The sequence below is a fragment of the Oncorhynchus gorbuscha genome, linkage group LG19 (assembly GCF_021184085.1).
Source record: "Oncorhynchus gorbuscha isolate QuinsamMale2020 ecotype Even-year linkage group LG19, OgorEven_v1.0, whole genome shotgun sequence".
Classification (NCBI taxonomy): domain Eukaryota; kingdom Metazoa; phylum Chordata; class Actinopteri; order Salmoniformes; family Salmonidae; genus Oncorhynchus; species Oncorhynchus gorbuscha.
In genome coordinates, this window is record NC_060191.1 from 55,806,033 (window position 1) to 55,818,755 (window position 12,723).

Consider the following 12,723-nt stretch of genomic DNA (forward strand, 5'->3'; position numbering starts at 1 on the left):
TACACAAAAACCTCTGTCTCTGGGGTGTTTCTCATCCAGGCCAAGGGAGAAACTGTACACAAAAACCTCTGTCTCTGGGGTGTTTCTCATCCAGGCCAAGGGAGAAACTGTACACAAAAAATTGTCTCTGGGGTGTTTCTCATCCAGGCCAAGGGAGAAACTGTACACAAACACCTCTGTCTCTGGGGTGTTTCTCATTCAGGCCAAGGGAGAAACTGTACACAAACACCTCTGTCTCTGGGGTGTTTCTCATCCAGGCCAAGGGAGAAACTGTACACAAACACCTCTGTCTCTGGGGTGTTTCTCATCCAGGCCAAGGGAGAAACTGTACACAAACACCTCTGTCTCTGGGGTGTTACTCATCCAGGCCAAGGGAGAAACTGTACACAAAAACCTCTGTCTCTGGGGTGTTTCTCATCCAGGCCAAGGGAGAAACTGTACACAAACACCTCTGTCTTTGGGGTGTTTCTCATTCAGGCCAAGGGAGAAACTCTGTACACTCCAGCAGAACGGGAAATGCAGTTGCATCTGATAGCAATTCTTCTGGGGTGGATGTGGACTAACTTAAGGAAACATCTTAGTATGTACAGTATTTGTGATAAGGGGATATTATGTAATATTTTAGACCTTAGAAGCAGCATTAGAAATGAGTGGCCCTCCAAAATCCATCTCCAGCACATTGCAGCAACCCAGCATCTTATTCCAACAACCAGCTACCAACATACAATATGAGTGGTGAGGAATTACTATGCTAGCCAGCTGTATTCTTGTCATTGTGGAGGTAATACACTGAGTTATATTACAATACTCAATTAGTTTGTTTTCCTTCTTTAAAACATTATTACGTATTTAACAGGATTGACCCCTACATGCTTTGGTCAGAGCGGGACAGGAGCAGAGATCGCAGGGTTCGAGGGTCTGCAGATCTGCAGGGCAGATGTTGTATTTCTGCTGTTAATAAACAAGCAGGGTTGCTGAAGGGTTGCAGACTGGGCTTCCAGGAAGTTGCAGCCCTCTCTTTTCTACTCTCCTTCTCTCTGTATCTGCTCTAAAACAGTGGGGGCGGATGTGTCTCTGTGGTCCTCTGCAAAGCTGGAAAGGACATCCTCTCAGTTTGATTCAGCTCAACCCGATCTCCCGGTGCTCTAGGACTCGGTGTGTGTGTGTGACAGCTCTCTCTCTCTCTTCATTTGAATCTGTCTGTAGCAGGAAGGATTCTTTCAACGTCTCATTTCACTGGGCCCACAGATTGGCAGAGCTAAACTAGCCCTCACAGCAGTCAATCACGGTCTGTAAATCTGACGAGAGACTACCAGATTGGTTGGTCTGAACCGGCTATTCCCAAACTGGGTTACGCAATGCCGTCGGGGGAACGCAAAACAGTCCATTTAGATTTTCCGGAGTAGCCTCCTTTCACTGCCCTCAAATAATGAAACCATCTCGTCTTCAGCAAAATAACAACACAATGTCAAATACAGGTAGCATAGTCAAATAATTAACATCCAATCACATTAACCATTACTCTCTCACGGGAATTCCACTAATGGTCCGTATGTAGCCAAACGTAGCTGATGCTCATTCTGTTTGCTTGAAAATGGATGAATGGTTAAAAAAGTAAGGCCCGCGTCCATAGAGACACATACCAGCTCTACTGGTAGTACTGCTACTACCAGCAGTACTACCAGCAGTACTGCTATTAGCAGCAGTACTACACAAACACCTGTCGACAGCACAAGTTGTTCTACTTCCATGAGCACATCCAATGCTAGCATCAGTAATTCTACATTTGTTGCTATCCCAGCTAGCATGGACACTGACATCTGATTCAGCTGAAGAGCTACTGCCCACTTACCCGGGAAAGCATCAAACAACAGACAGGGACGTTGGACCATCAAAGAGGTGCAAATATGATGAGAACTACATTGACTGGGAGTTCACTTATATTGGGAGTGGTGCCTTTCTTCAGCCACAGTGTGTTATATGTGTAAAAGTACTATCTCACAACTCGATGAAACTCTTGCGCAGACATTTAGAAACAAAACATGCCAATTAGAAAAATCAGCCACAGGAGTTTTTTGAGCGAGAATTAAGATGACTTTTGAATAGTAAGACATGTATAAAAGCAACAGATACCATTAACAAGAAGGGGCTCGAAGCGTCTTATATGGTGAGCTACTGAGTGGCTAAGACAGGCCAGACCCATACTATTGTGGAAGACTTCACTCTTCCTGCTGCTGTGGGTATGGCTGGGACAATGCTGGGGGAAAAGGCCAAAAAATACTATACAGACAATACCTTCATCAAACAACACAGTGACAGTGTCATGGCAGGAGATGTTTTGAAACAATTACTGGTTTGCATACAAGCAAAGTGAATTATATGCGTTACATCTGGATGAGTCAACAGACGTGCCGGGCCTGGCACAGCTCCTGGTATATGTCCGTTATGTTTATGGGGGCTAAATTAAGGAAGACGTCCTCTTCTGCAAACCAGGACAACAGGAGAAGATATTTTGAAAGTACTAGGCAGCTTTGTGACATCAAATGGACTTGGTATCTGTACTGATGGCACAAAAGTCATGACAGGGAGACAGTAGTGGAAGCAGTTGCTCCCGACGCCACTTGGGTACAATGCAGCATCCACCGAGAGGTTCTTGTTGCCAAGGGAATGCCTGACAGCTTGAAAGACGTTTTGGACACTACAGTGAAAGTCGTTAATTTTGTTAAAGCAAGGCCCCTGTACTCTTGTGTATTTTCTGCATTATGCAATGATATGGGCAGCGACTATGTAACGCTTTTACAACATATGTGCGCTGGTTATCAAGGGGCAAGGTATTGACACCTTTTTTTAGGGGTGCACAATTAGGCACTGGGAACAATACATCCAATATTCCTTTGTACCTTTTGTTTCTAACAATTAAGATCTCACCTAACAGGAGTAGTAGTTGTCTCCTTGGGTTCTGTAGTAAAATTATTTTATGTATGTTTTGTAGACAGCGTGCTGACCAGACTTATTTCAGCATTGTTTATTTGTATCTGGCAAGGCAGGGGGGAGAATGAGGAATGCATTCATCTGGCCCAAGGCTTTTAAGTCGAGAAGCACAATATTTCCCTCCGTACCCAGGAGACGACAGGCAGCACCCACAGGCATTTTCCATCCGCCAGCTTACTCACTCCTCTCCACCTCCTTCCACCTCTGAAGTTTATTTCTCCTGATTTTCTATGACATTCACCAACATCTTCCTTCCAGACCTCCTTCTCCTCTCAAGACAATGTCTACCTCTTCAACTCGGAGGTATCTGGCTCTAATAATATCAGGACCGGGGGCTCACAGATAGTTGAAATAAGTGGATCTGTCAGATCATTTCGCCCCCTGTCGTTTTCCTAATCCCTCCATCCCCACATCTTCCTGTGAAAATGGAATAGTGCACAGAGAGGAGGAGGGGCGGAGGTAGCCCTGTACGAACCTACATCTTCCCACTTATCACATCCCCGATATAGACGTGATTGTCATAACTTTTAAATTCAGCTGAAAATGCTGATAAATAATTCAGCAGTGCATTTGTTCATCTGCTATGAAACAAAACAGAGGGCAACACGACACAGGGCAGCATGAGCCTGACCGTTTCTGCTCGGTGTGTGGATACAAAAATCGTAGTTTACGGAGGGATAAGAAACTGCACACCTATTAGCAGGCCTCTGGCCCCATAATGGCTGCCTCCTGATATACAACTCATTCCATTGCATTTTTTTTCTAGGAAACTCAGTGTTGAATTAAATAGTTGTGGTCTGTTTTGGCTAGAGACAGTGCATTCCCTACGTACAGTACTTTTGCTCCTTTGGAAAATTACTGGTGTGTGTGACCAGAATGGCAGCTTTACCACTGGTGAGAAATTAAGATTTATGTCAACAAAGAGCAATAAAGATACTCACAATCAACAGTGTTCTGCCCATCTGCAGCTAGCAAGGATCTCGCCAGTTTTTTTCTAATGTGGTCTGTAACCCTGGCCTCTTAGTCTTCACACGTCCCTTAATTGGACACACTTGGAGAGCGGTGGGGATGGGCGCTGTGGCTGGTGACGAATTGAAGTGGAAATTTAGCTGTGTAGCATAGCAGGACGGCTGGTGGCATCCAGACCATGTGCACTGTCACGTCGTGAGGGTAGGTTCCTACAGAAACAAGAAGGGAGAGCAGGGAGTATTAGAATGGCCCTTCTCATTGTTAAACAATGGGTTTCATTGAAGGACTGGGATGGGATGATGGCGCTTCAGTGGGCAGGGGTCGGGAACGACAAAGCTGCCATTGGGTGAATGTTTTCCTCAGAGTTGTAGCCCTGATGATGTAGAGATACATTTTAGTTCACAGGCAGGAAATGAGGGGAATTTAAATAGTTTGTTATGTGGGTGTGGCAAGAGAACAGCGCACATGTATAGTTATTCAGGACACAAGTGGATATTGGCTTTGACATTTTGTTCTAATTCCAAGTGGAAGTGCTGATTGTCAACCAACTTCCATGACTTTATTATTGGATAAATCATTTATTTGTTTGTTTCTCCAAGGACAAGACAATAGAATCAAGTTTACAGGACAAAGCCACAGAAAAAGCCAAGCCGTCCAAACAGAAATCTGACAAGTTATTCAGACTTATCTATAAATAGCACTTTCCTCTGAGTGTCACCTCTGGGGAGCGACATTTGAACATGTCCATTTCTAAGAAACATGACAAACACGCCAGCAGCTCTTCTGGCCGATTCTCTGCAATTTCTTCACACGCAAAGGATGCTACCCATCCCTTTTCATTATTAGTGAGGGCTGGTCTGTATTTTACGCCATCCACAATATTATATCTGCTGTGTTTGTCCGATGGCAGTCACTGCCACAGAGGAAGGCTGAATGATGCCGCATATGAAATATAAGGGTGGCTGAAACCAACACAATTAAAGCTTACTGACAAGAAAAACAACAGAGGTTGTGTAATGACATGCTGTTGTTATCATCCTGATCTGTATCCAATAAGAGGGAGATTACTTATATTAACCCAAATCATCTCAACCATGACCAAAATATGATTTGTTTTTACCCAGCTAGCTAATTCCAAACCACGTAGCTTGACTCAAGGTCCTCCAATGGCAGGAGAACAACATACACTGTTACTACTCATTGACGTATAATATTTCTCATTCAAATTCTGATACTCATAAATACAACGTTGCTAACATAGCACTCAGCACTCAGTGGAGATGGTCATCTTTGTGGCTTTCCTAAGCTTTCAAAACTTGGTGAACAGTGACAACCTGTTGGTGGTACTTCCACTATGGTCCTCTTCATCTCGGCTGACCACCTTTTTTGTCCCTCCAGTGTCTCTGACACCACTGTAAATAGGCTAACAGAGCCTGCTCGTGAAGGGGATGAAGAAGACTGACACCCATGGTGACCCCTGAACTTTTTGTATATAAACCTAATTCCAAACATTGATGATATCAGACTACAAAGGGAAGCACAGCCACAGGCTGCCCATTGACACAAGCCTACCATATGAGCTAAATGACTTCTATGCTCGCTTTGAGGCAAGTAACACTGAAACATGCATGAGAGCATCAACTGTTCCGGACGACTGTGGGATCACACTGTCCGTGGCCGATGTGAATAAGACCTTTAAAAAGGTCAACATTCACAAGGCCGCAGGGCCAGATGGATTACCAGGACGTGTACTCCGAGCATGCGCTAACCAACTAACAAATGTCTTCATTTTCAACCTGTCCCTGACTTAGTCTGTAATACCAAAATGTTTCAAGCAGACCACCATAGTCCTTGTGAACAAGAACACTAAGGTAACCTGCCTAAATGACTACTGACCCGTAACACGCACGTCTGCAGCCATGAGGTGTTTTAAAAGGCTGGTAATGGCTCACATCAACACCATTATTCCAGAAACCCTAGACCCACTCCAATTTGCATACCGCCACAACAGATCCACAGATCCCACCTGGAGAAAAGGAACACTTATGTGAGAATGCTGTTCATTGACTACAGCTCAGTGTTCAACACCATAGTGTCCTCAAAGCTAATCACTAAGTTAAGGACCCTAGGACTAAACACCTCCCTCTGCAACTGGATCCTGGACTTCCTGACGGGCCACCCACAGGTGGTAAGGGTAGGTAATAACACATCCGCCACTCTGCTCCTCAATACGGGGGCTCCTCAGGGCTGCATGCTCAGTCCCCTCCTGTTCACTTATGACTGCATGGACAGGCACGACTCCAACACCATCATTAAGTTTGCCGATGACACAACGGTGCCTGATCACTGATAATGATGAGACAGCCTATAGGGAGGAGGTCAGAGACCTGGCCATGTGGTGCGAGGACAACAACATATCCCTCAACGTAAACAAGACAAAGGAGATGATTGTGAACTACAGGAAAAGGAGGACCAAGCATGCCCCCATTCTCATTGACCAAGCTGTAGTGGACCAGGTTTAGAGCTTCCTTGGTGTTCACATCACCAACAAACTACCATGGTCCAAACACACCAAGACAGTCTTGAAGAGGGCACGACAAAGCCTATTCCCCCTCAGGAGACTGAAAAGATTTGGCATTGGTCCTCAGATCCTCATAAATTTTGACAGCTGCTCCATCAAGAGCATCCTGACTGATTGCATGGTATAGCAACTGCTCGGCCTCCAGCAGCAAGGCACTACAGAGGGTAGTGCGTACGGCCCAGTACATCACTGTGGCCAAGCGTCTTGCCATCCAGGTCCTCTATACCAGGTGGTGTCAGAGGAAGGCCCTAAAAATTGTCAAAGACTCCAGCCACCCTAGTCATAGACTGTTCTTTCTGCTACCGCACGGCAAGCGGTACCAAATCTACGCGCCAAATCTATGTCCAAAAGACTTTTTAACAGATTCTACCCCAAGCCACAAGACTCCTGAACAGCTTATCAAATGGCTACCCAGACTATTTGCATTGCCATCCCCCCTTCCCCTCTTTTACGCTGCTGCTAATCTCTGTTTATTATCTATGCATAGTCACTTTAACTCTACCTACATGTACATATTACCTCAATTACCTCAACTAACCTGTGTCCTCGCACATTGGCTCTGTACCGGTACCCCTTATATATAGCCTCGCTATTGTTATTTGTCTGCTGCTCTTTAATTATTTGTTACTGTTATATTGAATGTTTTACTTATCTAATTTTTACTAAACACGTTTTTTTCTTCGAGCTGCATTGTTGGTTAAGGGCTTGTAAGTAAGCATTTCACTGTTGTATTTGGCGCTTTAGACAAATAATTTGATTGGATCAGTGGCCAACTCAGATGACAGAAAATGAATGAGACTCAATAGCCCTATATGATACAAGAACATTCTAAATAGGCTTCTTCTGCAAGACCATTTTGATTCACATGGATCTGTGAGCTTGTTTTTGTAATTTTGGAGAAAATCCATGACTTCAAACATTGTCTGGAAGTGTAGCTGGTATTAGCCCATGGGGTCCACTCCATTTGAATTCAGACTCTACCTGATGTGGATGCAGGGAGCGGTGTAGAGGACAACGCTTTCTGGCCCTGGGCAAAATGAACACCAACTGCAAAGAACTCTAGGACGGAAGACTGTGATCCTGCACACAGGTCCATCTCAAATAGTCACTTCCTCTCATAATCACCATGGTAACCACTTTTAACCTTTGATGGGCATGGTCTCTGGAGGTTTGTGGACGATTTCCTCAGCCCCTGTCTTCAGAAAGTGCACACAGATAATCCTGCCCTTCTCAAAGCTGCTCATGCGGATCGAACCTCGCTCTGTATGGAACAGTCACACAAGCCTTGTAAGGCATACGGACACACTTAATATCATTGGCTTTCATAGGAGAGAGCCTATGGACCAGATTGCATATTGTAGGAGTTTATTCAGCAAGTAACAAAATGCGACGGTGAAGAATAACAAAGGCTGACGTCTATTGAATCTCTGATGCAGGGGTAAAGTGATGTTTGAGATAATGATAGGGGTGGCCCATGCTGAAGACATCTGTCATTCAAGTGAATTTTGGTGGGTTTGTAATGAAAGATAATTCATTGCGCCTTTGAGCACCATCTCTATTATTAATTCAGGCATGCCAATGCTGGGTAAATGCTTCTTTACTCCCTCATAAATGGTCGATATTAATAATGCACAAAGGGCCAAGTTCAGCATTAGTCTTTGAAAAGTTATTGCATTGGCAAAATGTAAAGGTTTCATTAGAATATTAGCCACCTCATCTCTTTCTCCTCTCCCCTGCCCGTAAGGGAAAGCCGGCGCGGTCTGGATCTGACAGCTCTTCTGATGGAATGATCTCAACTTTCAGTGGTAATTGGAGGTGCTGTGGGGTTGGGTTTCTGTGGTAGGGCGGGAGGTAGTGGCTTGATCGATCCCTAGGATGGCTGAGGGTAGGCACCAGGCAGCTTGTCTTCCACCGTTTCTATCTGTGGAGGTTAGGAGAGAGGCACCAATATTGCTGTCCTCTCACACACTGGACAATCACCCAAGTTGAGGGTTGCCTCTGCTCAGAGCCTAAGCTACACACGGACCCATCTAATTAGATTAAATCATAATTAACCATTTAGTTGGATGGAAGCAGGTTCTAATTATCTCATTTAAGGATGCTTTTAATTGTTACTTGTACATTATAGGACTTAAATCACATTAGCACCTCACTTGAAATGCCTATGGTTTATAACCTAATGTCATAATTCTGATGGCATTTTAGGAATGTTAAGTGTATGATGCAAGATTGTTTGTACATCGTATTCTGCTCTACATGACAGTTTAAAGAGTGATCACGCTGTGTTTCCTGTCTTCATTAAGGCTGTGACAAACAGCCTCCTGTTTGTTCCTTGCCTTGTTAATGATTTACTGAAGAAAATAAGAAATCTGTGGTGAGCTCCCCGACCAGGCCAGCCGTGGTTGCCATGGTGACATGTTAACTCTCCCAGTCTGTCACGGTTTTCATGTGGTGAAGGAGAGTCGGACCAAACTGCAGCGTGTATATTGCGATCCATGTTTAATCACACAACGTAACACGAATCCAAAACACAAACTCAACAAAACAATAAACGTAGTGAAAACCGAAACAGCCTTAACTGATGCAAACTAACACAGACTAAGGACATCAAGACACTAAGGACAATCACCCACAATACAACCAAAGAATATGGCTGCCTAAATATGGTTCCCAATCAGAGACAACGATAAACACCTGCCTCTGATTGAGAACCACTTCAGACAGCCATAGACTCTCCTAGAACACCCCACTAAGCTATAATCCCACTAAGCTACACACCACATACAAAAACCCATGTCACACCCTGGCCTGACCAAATACATGAAGAAAAACACAAAAATACTTTGACCAGGGCGTGACACCGTCATCTTTACGCTGTCATTGGGAATGCTTCTCAGCCAGAGGTTTAACCACAACAACCATTTACTCTCTAACTGATTGTCTTCACCATCACTGGACCCCCCCCATGTTAGCTTATGGCAGATAGGAAAGGCAGAGGCTAACAGCACTGTTTTCGTGTGTGGAAATCCAAAAGGACAATGCCTCTAATCTCTGAAGAGTCTCTTTCCCTGGCACCTCATGAAATGCCATTTGGTTTTGAGATGTCCAGTGATTGCTTACAGGCAGAGATAATCTCACTTTATACACTCTGGATAATTGGAACAGTGAGGATCTGATTGAGGGCAGACCCATTCAGAGGACGAGCACATTCGTCATATATGGCCACTATGTAAAAGAAAAACAATGTACTACCCATGTCTAGTTTCCCTACCATGCCTTGGGCTGTGTTACTCATATACCGCACATTACAGCATCTGTATAGAATACACAATCATATCATGGAGAATTCTGAATGGGAGAAACGATGAGGTGAATACTAAAAGTCCAATGCATGCCTCTCATGCACATTCATGTTGATGCCCATATTCATACTCAAAGGACAGTGGAAGCAACTTGGTTTGTCTGATGATATTTCCTCCACTTTATCAGCACTTGTCAGTGTTGTTAGGTCCAGACCTAAGACCAGTAATATGTGAAAATAAATCAATTTATCTGCCGCTCACCATGCCGGAATCTTCTAAAACTCCCAGATTAGAGAGAGGCTGCTATTAAACCTCCCCGGCTGTGGGCACAGCGATAGCAGGGAGAGAGGTAGGCAAGCAGTGAGGCAGGCAGGGAGGGAGAGAGGCAGGCAGGAAGGCAGGCAGGCAGGCAGGCAGGCAGGGAGAGCTTGGTATTAGCTTCACCAAACCCGGTCCCTTCAGGAGGTTGGCAAGCAGTCAGGCCATGGCTCTAACCACCCCCCCCTTCCCTGCTCTCCTCTTTCACCCAGTCCTCCTCAGAGTGGGCTCAGGTTGTGCCAAAGACAGAGGACAGGAGAAGGTTGTGGCATTACAGCAATCTCCTCTCACTACACACGCGTACGCACACACACACACCGCTTCCCTTCCTCGTCTCCTCTTCTGTAAAAAGATTTGCCGATCTGCGCATAGAAATCCAAGCCCAAGGCAGAACAATAGATCTGTACAGGAATAACACAGCCCAAAGGTGGTGTGTAAATTAGACAGGATCCTACTGCAGATCCTCCCTAAGGTGTAAATAAATACTGGCCCCTGGATGTACTGGCTCCGGGGATGATGACATGATCTGTGCTTCGGGAGGCCCAGTCCCCTGCCAGTCGGGAATGTTTATGAGGGTACCATTATTGGCTTCAATAATAGACCTTTGGGAACAATGGGAGATGGCATTGTGAAATATGTATCACTTTATCATCCCTAATTAGTCCTTCACAGCACAGCATTCAATTATTATTTGAGATAGTAAAACATTGTTCAGGAGAGGCCTGCTATGTGTTGAGAGAGTTTGTGGTCGACAGAACATAACTTGCTGTCATGCAAAATGCATGGCCATTGGCCAAAATCACACTCAGTTTGAAGCAACTGAAGACACGTTATGTCTCTGTCTGATACGGATTATGACTTGGGTTGTCTTAAAGTACACTTTTAGCTATATTATTGAAAAGTTCACATCAGCCAATCCCACCCACAATGATCAACACCTCCACATCACTCCCTGGCAATCTGAATATGTCAAGGGAGGGTTTTAACTCTGTTCTTCTCCTTTTAGAATCATTACAGCCCTTATTCAATTGGATGTTTGATTTTCTTCAAGGAGCTCCTTTTTAATGTTTTATCATATTTATATAATCACATTGGGAGAAGTATTTCTGTGGCTTTTAATGAGGTACGGGCTTGTCAATTATTTCCTGATGATTTCTCTCACGTGCATAATGTGGTTTGTATGTACTGTACAGTCTAGCTAGCACATTACATTACGCCAGTGAACACATCCCACAACAATGTGATCTTTAATCACGTATCATATTACATGTTTCCTTCCACAGCTGTGAACCAACGGCAATCCGGGCACGTCTGTGGCTCCAGACACAGTCAACCACAACAATGAGAAAATCCCTTTTACATGCTCCAGCAATTGAATTCAACGTGAGTTGAAATGATATGCTGCCTCTCTCGGAGGTACCCCACTGGACGCCTTAAAAGGTAATATACCTTCTGCCACAGAGTGCAATCACACGGTTCACACCCTGACTCTGGATAATAAGATGGGCTTGGGGAAATAAGAGAAGCTGCACTTGCCGTAAAACAGAGGCTTAAGTAATCTCCCTGAGATGAGACACATTAAAAAGAACACTGTGTTGGATCAGTGGTCTAGCATACCGTGAACATCCTGCCAGTGTTGGGATAAAGACGTGGTTGGCGGTTACCTCTCAGCAGCAGTTGACAAGCTGTGCTGCTTAAAAAATATGAGTAAAAAGACTCCTACACCAGCTTTAAATATAACAGATGCTTTATGTAAGGATGAGTAACTTGAAAGCTACTAACATCAGCGTATTTCAGGATATAGTAATACTCTTCTCTCAGACTCATGTTAAAAACAACGTCCATTTGATTTACACAGCGTCCTCTTTTGGGATGGGGAGACTTGAGTGTGCTGTGTGAGTGGACATAATGCACTTTTCTCACTGCTCAGCTCTCCCCTGACAGGCCCAATCAGGTCGGAGATGAATGACAAGGCATTCACCCCTGTTTGTCTGTCTGTCATCAGCAGTGTTGACTGAGAGCCTTCTACGAATAGTTCAGTCAGTGCTGTTCTGGTAGACACAGTACTTCACGTTCTCCTGGGGATCTGATGACTACTTGGTCCCTGTCATCCCCGACAGACTACTAGTCTGCCGGCCGGGAACAGTACTGACTTGGCATGACTGTAGATGGCCTAGGAACTAAAGTCACGCCGGGAGTAGTCCACACACTTAATCTTGATTTGATACAGTTGATACGCAGGAACTACAAATAACAAATTAATCGACTGAGGAAATTCTAAAATGCACTTTCTGGTGGGGGGATAAATATTCAGCTGATAGCTGAATCAACAGAGAGTCTATGGACTGAACTTGTGGATGATATCTGATCGTTTATATCACTCTGATTCCTTTAGGACCTTGTCCTCCCTGTGTCCCTCAGGCTCTATTTCTCCCATGTCTGTCTCTTCTGTTTATCTCTTGGAGCCTCTCAGCAGAAGTCAATCTATCCTAATCAGGCTCCTGCCTCGTCTCCTGTCCACCCTTCCAGGCACTTCTTATAGCATTAACATGGGTGTTATTG

General features: G+C 44.6%; 1 protein-coding gene across 4 annotated transcripts in view; it reads right to left on the minus strand.

Annotated features, from left to right (window-relative positions):
• Nucleotides 1-12,723, minus strand: part of LOC124006447 (galactosylgalactosylxylosylprotein 3-beta-glucuronosyltransferase 1) — a 111,807-nt gene that overhangs the window by 40,694 nt on the left and 58,390 nt on the right. For all 4 annotated transcript variants that reach the window (XR_006833780.1, XM_046316469.1, XM_046316464.1 and 1 more), the window contains exon 2: nucleotides 3,933-4,169. The gene's annotated coding sequence lies outside the window, so the exon portion shown is untranslated. The remainder of the gene's footprint in view (nucleotides 1-3,932; nucleotides 4,170-12,723) is intronic.